At 34.4% G+C, this 16855-nt stretch overlaps 1 long non-coding RNA gene across 1 annotated transcript; it reads right to left on the minus strand.

The window, feature by feature from the left end:
- Positions 1–450: 450 nt before the first annotated feature.
- Positions 451–14284, minus strand: LOC116864645. The gene is made up of 3 exons (XR_004382055.1): positions 14066–14284; positions 795–889; positions 451–659 (listed from the first exon to the last, which is right to left on the minus strand). It is a non-coding gene; the product is annotated as an uncharacterized LOC116864645 (long non-coding RNA).
- Between the last annotated feature and the right edge of the window lie 2571 nt (positions 14285–16855).

The raw sequence follows: 16855 nt of genomic DNA on the forward strand, positions 1-16855 counted from the left end.
ACTCATGAAAAAAGAGATCAGATTTGTGGTTACCAGAGACAGTGGGTTGTGGAGGGTGGAATTGGATGAAGGTGGTCAAAAGGAGCAAACTTTCAGTTATAAGATAAATAGTACTACAGATGTAATATACATGATGACTACAGTTAACACTGCTCTATGGTATGTTTGAAAGCTGTTAAAAGAGTAAAGAGTTGTCATCACAAGGAAAAAAACATTTTCTTTTTTCTTTTTTCTTAATCTATAGGAGATGATGGAAGTTACCTAAATTTACTGTGGTAATCTTTTCACAAATATGTAAGTTGAATCATGCTATACACCTTAAATTTATACAGTGCTATGTATCAATTATATCTCAACAAAACTGGCAAAAAAATAAAATAAAAACACTGTTGCAAAACCTAAAATAATAACATTTCTTAAGACCACTCTGAAAGGAATGGAGATTGCAACTGTGTCATAACAAAACACAGTATAATACAGGTTTACACCTAGGAATGGATAATAAAACAATCCTGAGTGGGAATCACAGAAGAAAAGAAGAAAGGCAGTTATCACTATGGGCTCTTTCAGCACTTCTACAGCATCAAGCAAAGAAAGACAATTCAGTAAGGATGAGTTGGATGAGCACTGTTAATCAATAGCTGATGACTGAGAAGAAACTGGAAAGAAGAAAAGGAGTAGGAAGGTCAGAATCAAACAATAAGTGATGTTTGCAAAAGAATAATAGATTTTAAGTTAGTCCTAAGGTATATAGCTGCTTTCACATTCTACCTTGGGATGAAGTATGGCCTTACCTTGCCAAATAGGTTTTTAAAGGTCAAGGAGATTTCTTGGCATTGAGCATTACTTCAGAATGTCAACAGAGTCAGGATGATCTCCTCATGGATGCCTGAAATTTACGTATTCAACCAATTACATCTCAGATCCCACATGTCCACTCTCTCAACTTTTGTGACCAGTTCCCCAGTCACTTTAATTCCTTATTTTATTAAAGAATTTATTAAAATTTACAAAAGACATTTTAAAAAATTAAAGAGTTTTTAATTGTGATAAGCTTATTATTTTTTGCTTTTTTGATGGTGTTTTATATCAAAAATCTTTGTCTACCCCAGTTTTGTAATGATTTTCTACTTGGCTTTCTTCTAAGTTTCATAATGTTTTAGCTTTTATATTCAGATCTCTGATCCATTTCAAGTTAAATATCTGTAATTTTTGAAAGTTAAATCAATTTTGCTTATCTGGGATAAATACTGCTTGGTAAGGGTACATTATTTTTATGTATTACTAGATTAGATTTATAATATTTTGATAAGAATTTTTGCACCTACCTTCATAAGGGATATTGGTCTTGTTCATATCTTCCATACACTTAGTGATTTGCTGTCAACTTCTTTCATCAGTTACTAAACAGTGTTGAAATCTTCAACCATATTATAGATTAATGTAATCTTCCTTTCATTTCTCGTAGTTTTGGTTTCATGCATTTTGAAATTCAGTTTGTTAGGTGAATATACATTCAAGACTTGTATCCCTTTTGATTAATTGATCCATTAATTATTACAAGATACCATTCTTTACTTTGGTAATACCATTTCACCTGAAGTTTATTTTTCTGATATCAGTATAGCCATGTTAGCTTTCTTTTATGACTAAAGACCTACCATTGTCTTCATATTCAAAGTGATTATTGTGCACACCATAAAGTTTGCCTTGGTTTTTTACCTAACCAGAAAATCTCTGGTTAATTGGGTTGTTAGAAGATCTGTGTAGATCCACATTTCCATCTGGCATTATTTTTATTAAGTCTAAAATAACTTCCTTTATCATTTCTTATAGTGTTGGTTTGTGATACATTTTCTTAGCTTTGTCTGAAAATGTCTTTACTTTGCCTTCATTTTTGAAGGATATTTTAACTAGATATAGAATCTGGTTATAGATCTTTCTTTCAGTACTTTGAAGATGTTTTTCCATTGATGAAAAGTCAATGTCAATTCTTATTTTATTAATTGCACTATATGTAAAATGCCTTTTTTGTCTTTGGCTCATTTAAATTTTTTTTGTCATTAATTTTCAATAATTTACATCTGTTGGTATGATTTTCTTGGTGTTCACTCTGCTAAGGACTCACTAGACTTCGGGCTGTTCTGCATATACAATTTTCTTCAAATTTGAAAAATATTTGACTGTTATTTCATTAAAAAATTTTCTGTCCCCCTCTTCTAGGACACCATCTATACTTATTTTAGATTACTTGATACTTGATATTGTCGTACAGTCACAAGAATCAATGTATTCATTTACTTTCAGCCCTTTTGCTCTTTGTCCTTTGGCTTCAAAGTTTGTTGTTGTTTGCTTTATCTTCAGTTCATTTGTCTTTTATTTTAGTGTACAGTCAGCCATTAAGCTAATTTATTGCTTTTGTTTTTTGTTTTTTCTTCATTTGGATATATTTTTTAGATATAAATATTTCATTTTAGGGTTTTTTCATATCTTCCATTCCTCTCTTTTTCATGTTTTCCTATAAATCTTTCAAAATATTTATATTTTAAAGAATGTGTCTGCTAATTTCATCATAAGTAATTTCTTGAAGCAGCCATGCTTTCCTTTAAACAAACAAACAAACAAACAAAAAAGTTATGTCCAAACAATAGTCTGGAAACTAGGGTCACTATTTGCTACTGGTTGGTAATTTTTTTTTTCTAGGATTTTACAAATTCAGAACTACATGGTTTTTATATAATCTTCTTAATTTTACATCTGTACTTTGTTTTTTCTGCACTGAGAATCCTGGTTCTCTCAAGGCCATACAAAATAATAGATACAGAATATATCATTATTACTCATTTGCTTTATCCTATTTACGCCTTGTTACATTTAAGTATTTTAAATGTGTTACTCTGTTTTTTGGCTTAAAGTGTTGATGCTAAAAAATAATCTCATGGTAATATCATTTTGATGCCCTTACTAAATATATGCTCTTTTCCCTAGATTCCGGAAGGATTTTTTTCTGTTTAAGTCCATTTTATTAGAATAGGTCTTGGTCTTGGTTGTTCTGGGTTGATATTTTCAGTTAACAGTATGCTCTTTTAACACCTATTTTATAATAATACTTTCAGCAAGTTTTTCTTTTTTTTTTTTTTCCCCAAGATTTTATTTATTTGACAGAGAGAGAGATAGTGAGAGAGGGAACACAAGCAGAAGGAGTGGGAGAGGGAGAAGCAGGTCTCCGGCTGAGCAGGGAGCCTGAGGTGGGGCTTGATCCCAGGACCCCAGGATCACGACCTGAGCCAAAGGCAGATGCTCAACAATTGAGATGCTCAACAACTGAGCCACCCAGGCACCCCTCAACAAGTTTTTTATATTTGTTCTATTACCTAAATTTCTATTCTATTCTATTACCATTTCCATATGTCAAATCTTTTTCTCTCTCCAATATTTGTCATTTTCTCTCAAATCCTTTTTATCCTTTTGTTTTTGTTATTTTAAGTCTTTCTTTTAATCTACTGTTTCTAGTAAGATATTATTTGTTGTATTTGCTTTCTCTAGTTTATTCACCAATTCTCAAATAGATTTATGTCAGCTAATTTGAGTTTTTCTAGTTCTGATTGTTGTTTTTACATACCTTCTTTTTCTAATATTTTTAACTCATCTTGAAATGGTATGTTTCAATTTGCATGTATGTTCAGTATGTCTTTCTAGTGTGTTTTCTTTGCCTGCAGGGCTATTCTATTATTGTTGTGTTTTCTTATAGATACTTGCCTAGTATTTGACTTCAACAGTTTTCTTTTCATGGGGCACCTGGGTGGCTCAGTGGGTTAAGACTCTGCCTTAGGCTCAGGTCATGATCTCAGGGTCCTGGGATCGAGCCCTGCATCACATCAGGCTCTCTGCTCAGCAGGGAGCCTGCTTCCCTCTCTCTCTGCCTGCGTCTCTGCCTACTTGTGATCTCTCTCTAGTGAAATAAATAAATAAAATCTTAAAAGTTTTCTATTTTTATTTATTCTTACTTTTATATAAATTTAATTTTCATGATTTCTTAGATTTAGTTCAGATAGGTTTTCTAACTAGTTATGAAATCCTTTTCTATGTTGTTTTCATGTATTAGTAATGGCTTGGTTGGGGCAGTTTCTACCTGCTTCCTTTTCTGTTTTATCTAGACCTTCTTTTTCCTTCATTTCAGTTGTTTCTAATCTGAAAAATTTTGTTTTATCACAGCAATTCCTCTTCAGTATGAAGCCTTGTACTTGGAGGAAGCCCTATGAGAACTTATGGGAATTGGCAAGCTCTTAAGACTTACTGGTTATTGAAATATGCTAAATATCTTCCAGTTTTAGTTACTGTTCCCAAATTGAATTGCCATGATTTCCAGTGAATACTTTTTAGTTTATGTGGGGCTCTTCTGTCCTCAGGTCCATCAAATATCCCATTACTTCTCTCTGCTTTTCCCTGCATAGACACCCAGAAGATACAGGTCTCATGTCTACTGATGGCTTTTCTCCACCTGCTTCTATTTTGAAGCTTGTAAGGATAAACTGTTGTCTTAATTGTTTGTAAATATTATTTGTTGCTGGCTTTATAATATGACATAATTGTAACATCTGTTTTTATGTGGGAATTTAAAAAATCTCAAATCTATGGTATCAACTCCCTGACCATCTTCTCAAAACCTTATTTTTTTTTAATTTTTTAAAAAAGATTTTATTTATTTATTTATTTGACAGAGAGAGAGAGAGAGAACACAAGCAGGGGGAGTGGGAGAGGGAGAAGCAGACTCCCCACCTGGCAGGGAGCCCCCACCAGCAGGGAGCCCAATGGAGGGCTCAATCCCAGGACTCTGTGATCTTGACCTGAACCAAAGGCAGATGCTTAATGACTGAGCTACCCATGTGCCCTCTTATAGTTATTTAAATGAGATAACTCAATATAAAAAATCTAAAAGTTAATTAGGTATTAAAGAACCAAAAGACATGACAAGAACCCTTGAATAACACAGAGCTAGAAACTGCAGAAGCAATGATAATATCCAGAGCGGAAATGCCAAAGAAGGGTGTATTGTTGGTTGATGCTGGCATTTCTGAGCTTAGATGAGTGGACTCCTGGGATTGGGGTTTAACCCTAAAAAAAACTGGAAGACCATTAATGTTGGTTTACCTGAAGTGGCACAATAAACATGGTGTTCAGAAAACTGCAGAGTCAGTTGCTACTACTATAAGGAAATGTCACTGCAGAGTAAAGATGTATTAGGGTGATGCTAATAGGAACAAGATACAAATGGTAAGAAAAATAATAGTTTCTTTCATCTTCTATCTTTTGATAACCCTTTATTGCCCATTATTGCCAGAGCTCAACAGGGAGCAAACTGACAAATCAGAAATGCTTTTCAGAGTTCTAATTCCAGAATTACAAAGCAAAATATTGAACAGTAAATTTGAAGCTGGTAATACCTTAAAGACTGGCTTATAAGTGTTATATGCTCTTTGTAAACTGTGCCTTTGTCACTGCATAGTCTTTATCTTATTTAGAACTTTTAACCTTAATTCACTTTATCTGCTATTAATTTTGTCTTTCCTCAATTTTCCTGTATGCAATTAATTGCTTATCTCTTATGCCATTTTTAAATTTTCAACATTTCTTCACTACTTTGTTTAAACACTTTTTCTTAAGGGGTATATTGATAGGTTTTGTTTTTTTCAAGCCAATCTGAGAAGCTGTTTTATACATTGGGAAAATTAATCATTCATGTTTTATTCTTTTCACCTTATTTGTTTGCATTTTTAAAAATATGTCCTTATTTTAATTATTTCCCTTATATAGTTTTCCTGTTTGATCATTACTCTTATCTTTTCCTCTTTGTAATTATGAAATTCTATTGCACTTTTTCATGCAACTGGTGATTGTATTTTCATACATTCAAAATGAAATCCATACAAAAATAAGGGTTATATGCAAATAAGATTTCACCTATTTCTGTTTGCTGGGTGCTCCGTTCCTTCTCTGGATGAGCCCTTTAGAACACTTTCACTTCTCCTCTCCCCACCCACAAGTTCCTAGAATTTGTTGATATATTTTAATTGCCTTTAGAGTCTATTATCAAGATTCTTATTCAGTATGCCACTTATACTTCAAGCAGTACCAGTTAGTATTTATATGACACATATTTAGTCACTCTGCATCTGTTTAGATATCTCCTTAGGTAACAGATGTGTCAGAGCTCATCATTCTTTCATTTACTCTATCTTCCCATGTATCGAGGTAGGGTTTTTTGGGGTTTTGGGGGTTTTTTGTTGTTGTTGTTTGATTACAGTCTTTTCCTGGACTATTTCCTCAGTTTTTATGCTGAGTGATATATTCTAGCACATATTTACAAACAACTTTCTTTGACACTGATAAATGTTATCTTGATTGCATTATAGTCGATGGATCATACAGTCCTTTCTCTAAATATAAATTATATTAAACTTTCTAACTTCTAATACTGTAAGTAAAGAGTTGGTTCCTGTCTGATTCTTTTTTCTTTCATAATTAGTCTTCCTCCATTAGCTAATTTTACTTTTCTTTATCCTCTGGATTCAGAAATTAAAATAGATTATTTCTAACATGTCTATAACCAGGTAGCATTAAGTCAGTATGTGGAAGAAATTGAAATCTCAACAAAATGATGGGTCCTTCAGATATTAATAATAGTTTCCATGACACGTTTTCATTGTATGATACTGGCACCTCTTTCAGGTAACTGTTTTGTTTGCTGATTTGTGACTGCTGATATTTCCTTTCTCATTAATGGTCACTGAAGTCCTGTCTTCCCTGTTGACTATAATGTAAATCTTGGAACTAGAATTTGATTGCACTATTGTGTAGAAGCAAACCATGATAACTTTGATGTATTAAGAAATCAGTTATGATACTTTGCAATAGCTGATGGGAACTCCCCTCCTTTCTGCCATATCATTCTTAGTAAATTAACAAAGTCTTATTTTACGTTGTGAGCCTACGGTCTTATTTTCCACAACAGTGCTTTTCTTCATCAATCCTGCCTGAGCTCTTTTATTCTGTAAACAAATATCCTCCAATTCAAGACAACTTTTTTTCTATAAAATGTTTAATTATTGATATTATCCCATCTTTTATTCTTCCACCTTTTGGAACTCCTGTTACTCACTATTGAGTCTTCTGTATGTGTCCTTCTGTTCTCTGATCTTTTATACTTTCCAACTGTTTATGTTTTTGTTCTGTGCTTTGAGATATTCCTCTACTTGATCTTGAAACTGCTGATGTAGGATTCATGTATTGTTTTTAAGTATGAAAATTATGATTCAAATCCTTAGGTTGGGATAGTGTGAACTAGGGATATTAGTTAATGCACTCCTAAATTTCCAGGCTAAAACCCCTCGTCTGAAATAAGCACATAAAATCAGAGGAAGTGAATCTGATCTAAAATAAGCATATGAAATCAGAGAAAAATAAATTGTGTTAGTTTGCTAGGGCTGCCATAACAAAATACCACAGACTAAGTGGCTTAAACAGTAGAAATTTATTTTCTTAAAGTTCTGAAGGCTGAAAGTCTAAGATTAATGTGCCAGCAGTGTTGATTTCCTCTGAGGCCTTTTTCCTTGGCTTGGGGATGGCTGCACATTTGCTCCTTCTTCACGTCTTTTCTCCATTTGTACACATCTCTAGTGTCTGCTTATACACCCAAATTTCCTCTTTTTATGAGGACACTAGTCAGATTGGATTAGGATCCAAGCTAACGGTCTCATTTTAGCTTATTCATGTCTCTAAAGAATTCATCTCCAAATACGGTCATTTTGTAATGCTAGGGGTAAAGATTTCAACATAGGAATTGGGGGAACAGGGGAGTCACAATTCAGATGATAACAACTGTCATTGTGAAAAGAGATATTTGTTTAGAGTTTTTTTATTTCACATCAATGAATTCTTATACCAACCAGGTGTCTAACAATTCAATTCAGTTCAATTCTGGCAGCAACTCTTAAGAGTTAGCATCAGGCTTCTCAAATGTCAGAGCTTAGTTCCTCAAGACCATACCCACTTCAGAAGCTAGGGACATAGAGTGCCAAGGGTACCTACATTTCTGCTCAGCACACTAATTATTCATGACTTCCTCTGACTGCCTCTGTTGGTTTAATAGCTCACTAGAACAACTTGCAGAACTCCCAAAAGCATTTTACTTGTGATTACTGGTTTAATATAAGACATAACTCAGGAACAGTCAAATGGAAGAGATGCACAGGGCAAGGTAGAGGGGTGGCTTATGATGAGGAGCTTCCACCCCTCCCTGAGTGCACTACCCACTCAGCACCTTAGATGAGTTCAATTGGGAAACTCCAAACCCCATCAATTAGGGGTTTTTATGGAGATATTATTACATAGACACAGCTGATTAAATTATTCTTGGTGATTAATTCAATCCCCAGTCCCTGACCCCTTTCTGGGATTTAGAAGTCGGACTGAAAGTTCCCAGATTTTAATCATGGTTAGGTCTTTCCAGTAACCATCGCCAATTCTGAAGCTACTGGAGTCCTGACTTATCTCTAAGGAAATTCCAAACACTTTAGGAGCTTTGTGTCAGGAACCAGGGGCAATGATAAAATATTTTAGCATATCCTATTTGTGCAAAAAGGTGGCACATTGCTTTTGAAACCTTGCTGAGTACAGACCATAAAAAATCTTTTTTTTTTAAGATTTTATTTATTTATTTGATAGAGAGAGAGAGAGAGAGAGCGCACAAGTAGGCAGAGGCAGGCAGAGAGAGAGAGGGAGGTAGGCTCCCTGCTGAGCAGAGAGCCCAATGCGGGACTCCATCCCAGGATCCTGAGATCATGACCTGAGCTGAAGGCAGAGGCTTAACCCACTGAGCCACCCAGGCATCCCCACCATAAAAAATCTTTTAAAAGTTATGTCCGCCTCTTAAGAAGTTAATTACTTTTGTCTCTTTAAGAATCATCTATAAAACAAATGCAAATCAAATACCTACTTATTCCTGGGAAAACTTCAGGTATCTTTAATGTAAATACCTTAGAGAAGCTAAGCATTTTGTTTTGTAAATTGAAATGTATCTAGGTATCAGGTTTCTGCACACTTTTTGGCTTCCTTGAAAAAGTGTCTTTCTCCTTGGATTTGCATTGCCATGTATATTACTGTTTTTTTCTTGGGACAGTTGTTGGAACCTTTCTTGTGCACTTTCCAGTCACTATATGCCTTTTGTATTGCTTAAAAATAACTAATAAACTGATTCCTAATTTCTGATTTTCTATTTTATGTAAGTGCAATAATACAGAATGCACTGCCTTGTCTGGTTTTTCTTCAATATTTTGTGAAATTCATCCACATCATTTTGCATAGCTGTAGATTGTTAATTCTCAATGCTATATTATATTCTACCATGGAATATACCACAACTTGTCTATTTTTGTTAATGGACGTTTGAATATTCTTCAGTTTTTTTCTGTTACAGTGTTGCAATGAATACTCTAGTGTATGTCTGTTGGTGAATGAATGTGTGAGTTTTCCCTTGGGTATACACTTAGAAATAAAACTGTTAGGTCATAGGGTATGCATATGTTCACCCTTAGTAGATACTGCCAAACAGTTTAACAAAGGACAAGTGACCTCCCCACTAGCATTGTATAAGAGGTATGATTGCTCCACATTTTTGTCAACTCTGGTATTGTCTTTTTCATTTTATTCATTTTTGTCTAGGTACATAGTGGTGTCATGTTATGACTTTAATTTGTTAGGCTGATAACTAATAAAGGTGAGGTTTATATTTTCAAAAGTTCCCTCTTAAGTCTTTCACTTATTGTCCCCCAACCCCTATCATCTTTGGGGTGTTTTTTCTTACTGATTTCTAAAAGTTCTTTACAAAATCTAGATACATCTTTGTCAAATATATGTATTGGAGATACTTTCTCCTACTCTGAGTTAATCATTCTCTGAATGAATAAAAGTTCTTAATACAGACCGATTTATCATTTTATCTTTATGTCTAGAGTTTTTGATATTTCCTGTTTAAGAACTTTTACCCAAGTGTACCAAAGATTAATCTTGTCCAAAGAAAGATACAGCCCTTATCCCTGGCTCCTGGAAGTTAACCTGTAGGCCCCTGGAATGTCCTGCCTCAAAAGAGTGTCTTTGTTCACTTGGGGCCTCAAACCATGCCAAATAGTATATATTAACAATATGATTTATGGTGGGGGCCTTGGCCCATATGATATCACACTGACTTCTGGAAGAGCAGGAGACTAAGATTAGCAATGTGGGAAGAGAGCCATGACTATGTGACTGACCCCCAATATAAACCCTGGACATCAAGGTATGGTTGAGCTTCCTTGGTTGACAATACTCTGTGTGCATTGCCACACATCACTCTTGGGAGAAGCAAGCATTGTTCACATATGCCACTGGGAGAGAACAACTGAAAGCTCTCTGTGCCTGGTCTATCCTGCGCCCTGCCCTATGCACCTATTCCTGTGGCTGATTTTAATCTGTATTCTTTCACTACGGTAAATTGTAACCATAAGTATATCAGCTTTGCTGAGTTCTGTTCTTCTAGTAAATTGTTGAACCTGGCGGCATTCTCAGGGATTTCCTGAATCACAGCCTACCACAGATTAAGCAGATGTTCTCCTGTTTCCTTTAAAAACTTTAGTATTTTATCATTCACATTCAGTTTTTCCTTTAGAACTGATTTTGGTATTTGGCATGTGAAAACACAGGTCGAGATTGCCATAAATCAGCTGACCACCTGTGCATATGTTTCTACTCTTTGTATTTACTCAGTCTTCCAGCTTTTTTTTTTTTAAGATTTTATTTTTATTTATTTATTTGACAGAGAGTGTGAGAGCACAAGCAGGGGGAGCAAGGGGGGGAGTGAGGAGTAGATTCCCTGCTGAGCAGGGAGCCTGGATGTGGTATTTGGTCCCAGCACCCTGGGATCATGACCTGAGCTGAAGGCAGATGCTTAACCATCTGAGCCATGGAGGCACCCAGTCCTCCAGCTTTTTGTTCACTAAGAATAACTTGGTTATTCCTGGCTCTTTGTATCTGTGTGAGTTTTCAGCTTGTCAATTTAATTTAAAAAACCTGTTGGAATTTTGATGAGGGTTATGTTGAATTATAAATTAACATCTTTACATCTGACATCTTTACAATATTAAATCTACTTGTCCTTGAACATGGTATATCACTATCTCCTTTTATTTAGATTTTTTGTCTCTCAATAATGATTTGTAATTTTCAGTATAGAGTTATTGTCCATCTTATTTTCTTTAGATTTATTCCTAAAAATTATTTTTTAAATGATGCTACTGTAATTCATATAATTGATATGTGTAAAAATCCAAAGAATCTACAAACTATCAGAACTGTTGCCACTATAAAGACAATAAACAAAAATACTTTATTTCTATATACAAGCCACATATATAAAAAAGACAGGCTAATCTTCTATTAGAAAAATATTTCTCTTTAAATATGGCTTTTAAAAAGATCTGTGGAATTGGAAAGTAATTTTTAAAATAAAATTCTTAAAATATTTTCCCTGAAATTTCCTTTGCAGTTATTTCCAGCTTCAAGAGAAAAACAATGTAAGAAATGTAATTCATTGGTAGTCATTTTGGTAGAAACATATATTCCAAAAAAATTAATAAACAGACATGTTATAATTCAATGATTTTTATAGTAAAGTTTTAACTATTTACTATTTGAGATTTTAACAATTTGAGACTTTAACAATAACTTTCTTTTCTTTCTTTCCTGATATTGGAGATTACATAACTGTTTTTTTCGATTGTTTTTCATTACATACAGTTCAAAACTAAGTATTTGTATCTTAAAGACTTCGGAATCAAAACCTAGAAACAAAATTAAAAACCTACCCTTATATAGAGTTTAAAGCTTGCTTTTATATAAGTTCTAGAACTTCAATTACTGTATTTACTCCTGAGTATGCAAACTCATAACTGCAATTAGATGCTACTTTACCTTAAAATGATATAATATCTATAAAAATACAAATTATCGTGAAATTCCATTTTAATCTACTAAATAGCTATTTTCAGTTTGTCAACAAGTTCTAATAATGGTCTTGTTACCTTCTGATTAGATTAGCACACAATATTTTTTATTTATCTATAAATATTCAAGTTCTACTTTCTAAGTATCAAGCAAACCTTCAAGGAAACTTACTTATAATAAAGACAGGTATTAATTCTGTGATTTCAATTCTTAATTCCTGGATTCTTAAAAAAAATAACTAAAGCTTTACTATTTCCTCAGCAGGGGAAAAAAAGGAAAAAGCCCATATAGCAGTCTACTTTCTACAGTAAGTACATGGTAGCACAATGATAGAAAGTAGCAGATGAGGGCACTTAGGTGGCTCAGTCAGTTAGGTGTCTGCCTTTGACTCAGGTCATGATCCAGACTGGGATCAGGCCCCACATAGGTTCCCTGCTCAGTGGGAGTCTGTTTCTCCCTCTGACCCTCCTCCCTCTCATGCTCTCTCTTTCACTCTCTCTCACAAATAAATAAATTTTTAAAAAATCTTAAAAAAAAATAAAAGACTTTTAAAAAAAGAAAGTAGTAGATGGTCCATCTAAGCAACAGCCGAGTGAATCAGTAATATTTTGAAGATGGTAAATCTGTTGTGATCTCATACTTCAATGGACCACACTCTGTAATTAGTTTACACTGGATGACAGGACAACTCTACAATTAGTTCCTGTGATACCATGATTTATAATACATGTATATTTGGTCTTCACCAATGCTTACTGGTTCACAGATCCCCAAAACCTCAGAATTTTTGAACAGAAGAACAATGAAAGCATCTTTCGTTAAAATATTTTGTCTTTTGTCCTCAGTTCCTGAAAGCACTTCAAAACCATAAAGATAAAAATGAATGTCTTGTTATTCATAACAAGCCTCTTCCCACCACAACTGGGTTTATGTTAATGGACGACTTTTGAAAAGCACAGAAGGATGGAGGCTGGTTGCCAAGGGAACCAACCAGGAATAGAGGGTTGGAACTTATAGTCCCATCCCTTGATCCCTTGAAGAAAGAGAGAAGATGGAAAGGATAGGGAATGGAGGCTGAATCAGTCACCAATGGCCAATGATTTAATCAATCATACCTATATAATGTAGCTTCTATAAAACCTGAAAAGATGTTCAGAGAATTTCCAGGTTAGTGAACACATGGTCAAGGGAGAGTGGCACACGTGGGGAAGGCATGGAAACTCTAGACCTTTTCCCATAACTTCCCCAATGCATCTCTTCCATCTGACTGTTACTGAGTTATATATTTTTATTGTAAATCAGTAATCTAGTGAATAAAATGCTTCTCTGAGTTCTGTGAGGCATTCTAACAAATTAATCAAAACTGAAGAGGGAGTATGTTAAGAAAGCATAGGTGATAACCTGGACTTGTTACTGGCATCTGAAGTGGGAACACAGACAGTCTTGTAGGACTGAGTCCTTAACCTGTAACCTTAACTGTAACCCAAAGAACTTCTTTGTTCATGGGAACTTCTGATTTATAGCTGGTCATTTGAAGAACAGGTAACCACCTGGAATCGCAACTGGTGTCAAAAACAGAGGGCAGTTTTAGGGGACTAAGCCCTTAAACTGTGGAATCTGATACTATCTTCAGGTAGATAATGTCAGAATTGAGTTAAATTGTTGAATACCCGGCTGGTGTTGAGAGAATCGCTTTTTGATGTGGGGAACCACCATCCCTCCACTCACACATACACACATACATATCCTACATGTTAGAACTGGTGGCCAGAATCTTTAGTTCCCCAAATTGGGAATTCTTAATTATTTACCTACAGGGTTTATAAGTCTTTTGGTAAGGGGAAAAAAAAAAAAATCTGAACAATATAATTTTGAACACTAAATACATGTTATGTTTGATACCCAAGTACAAAACATAAATGGCCTTCTTCAGCTATGGCTCATCTTTACAAATGGCATAGCCATAAGGCTGAAGACTATGGCAGGTCTTTTATATGTGGTTTCCATAAAGGGATCTTGGTAAAGATACCTTACTTAGAAGTCCAAGCTTTAGCTACTCAAGAGGATGCTTTTGTTCTGTAAAGGGCAGCTGAGGTACTCCAAGCTTTCTGACATGCTTGCTTATACAGAGCAGTGGGCTGCAGCTGTCATCATCCGCCAGAGGTAGGAGGAACATCATCTGCACAGGCCCGCAGACTTGGGAGAGTCAAGAGACATAGGTTGTAAGACTTAAGAAGAAAACAGGCTGTCAAAGGAGAAAGAAGCAAAATTATTCCAGTGCACACAACTTCCTCTCTGGACAGCAATCAATGCAAATATAATGCTGGTAACTACAGGCATTTAACTTGTTTATGCTCCTTCAGTATTTGCTCATACTTCAACATTTATCACAGACATGTAATAAAGGAAGTATGTATGTATCTGTTTTATCCACTGGACTCTGAGAACCCTCAGATCTTGAACTTGGGTAAAACTGAGTGAGGGGCACTTTCAGTATGTATGCCAACCCATAAAATAGGTAATAATAATGTTAATTTACACAGATCACACATTTTGGATTAACTTTTCAAAAGATCTTAACAACTGGGTATATAAGTAACCTGTCGGTGAAATGGTGCTTATTTTTCTGTTTTTGCATGAATTATTTTCTTTGCTGAAACTGGAAAAAAAACTCATAAGTATTAAAATTTACTAAGAGAAAAGTGTGCCTCTGGGTTAGCTTAGCCAATAACACAGCATGTTAATTTGAATTAAATATAAATCATGAATTACAGGTTGCAGTTGCATTTGAGCTAAGTTGCACTGTTCTGTACAAGTCAGAAAACTATATAACTCAATTATCAAACAAAATCATAATTTGGGTGTTTATGAGTTTTATACACCCAACAAAGCCAAATGTTTGATATTGAACCAATCCTAAAAAAATACCTGTGTAGAGTTGTTGAGTTAAAATAAAATAAAATATGTTTAAAATAAATAAATAAAAAAAACACTGACCAGTTTTCAACTACAAAAGGTGTCCTCAAGGTGATCTAGTATACACAAATCAGATTATTAACATTACTTAGTGAAGAGTTACAATTAACATTGTCAAGTGTTTGCCTAAAATTCAATGGAGTTAGAAACAAAGGAAAAGATTCCATCATTTTGTGGGATGTCTTAATTGGACTGAGAGTAATATATATTATTATTTACATTTTGATAGATAGTTATTGGTTTCAAAACTACCTTAAGCTTAGAAACACAAAAGTGGCATTAAAGAAAATGGACAGGAGGAAGTTGATTTCTAGCTGCCTCATTATTTTTTTCTCAGTATCCCCTACCTCAGCAAAGAGTAAATCTTTGGGTAGTTGAGGATAAAACCACACAGTGATAGCTGATGCTTCTCCTTCCCTTACATCTCCTTTACTCATCTCCTTGATTAAATCATGTTAGGTCTGTCTTCAGAATATTCCCACCAACTGTCTTGCTATCAACCATTATTTCTAGCTTGGATTATTACAATAATATTTAGTCCTAAAGTGTTCCTTCACTTGTCTATTCATCCACCCATTAAATAACTACTAATAAACAACCACTTCAGTACACAGAGAATTACCCTTTTGGCCTTTACAAAACAAACACCTCTTATCTAACCTGAATCTCACAACGTGCATTGTTCCAGGACATAACTGCCCAGGGTACCTCAAAGTCAATACTGAGAAAATGAATGACTAGGTAAAGTATCATTTTCCAAGTTGGGATTCTAATGCTTTCATTCTAAATCAAACTAAACTAAAGAACCTAACTGATACGTCATTGAGAAAATTCAGAGAGCCACTGGAATCATGATATGCCATAATTTTTGGCATATAACTCAATAGGAATAAAAGGAATTGAACGACACTTCTATATTCTTTTTATTCCTCTCAAAAAGATGTTTTGGCCTTTACATCTCTGAAAATGAAAAGAAAAACAACTGATGTTGAACTCTGTCAGATGCTAGCAATAAACAATATTTATCCATGAAAACTTCAGCTAAATGATAAAAAGCCCAATGTCACCAAGAAATACATTTCAATAAAGCATTACTTTTTATAATTATTTGAAATTATAATATTTATATGTTGATTAGCTGTATATTAATAGTTATAATGATAAAAAAAATTTCCCTGGACTGACTTTTAACATTTAGAACATTATGACCACAAGATATGCAGTCAATATTAATACACACTTTTTTTTTTTTTTTTTTTTTGCTGCAGTGAAAAATGATAACCAGCAAGACTTTGATGCTTAAAACCATACTACATAAAAGTAGAATTCTATAGGTCTGGGTTTCTCAGAGGCATAGCACTATTTTGGGCCGATTAATTTTTGTTGTTGAAGGTTCCTTTGCGCAATGCTGGATATTCTGCAATATCCCTGGCTTCCTCCACTAGATACCCGGTAGCCCCTACTCCTAGCTAGGACACCAAAAATGTGTCCAGATACAGTCAAATGTCCCGAGAGGGAGGCAATAGTACCTGAAAACCACTACTGTAAAGGACAGAACAGCAATACAATATAATACTTAGACTATTAAAATGTTAGTTCACTTTTTAAAATTGGATGATGGGTATCTGTGGTACACATTTAAAAGAGTGGCTGTTATTGTAAAATAACATTTTATGATACACTGGAAATTACATTATTTGCTATTATTTAAACTTATGGCGAAGAGCTTTGGATGTTAGTTTATAATCCATTAGCCCAAAGCATCCTGTAATTTATAGGACAGGTGGGTAATGTACTTTAACATTCAATGTACTTTAACATTCACTTACTGATCTTTCTCCAA

The sequence above is a fragment of the Lontra canadensis genome, unplaced genomic scaffold, assembly GCF_010015895.1.
Source record: "Lontra canadensis isolate GAN:19392208 unplaced genomic scaffold, GSC_riverotter_1.0 scaffold6, whole genome shotgun sequence".
NCBI classification, from domain to species: domain Eukaryota; kingdom Metazoa; phylum Chordata; class Mammalia; order Carnivora; family Mustelidae; genus Lontra; species Lontra canadensis.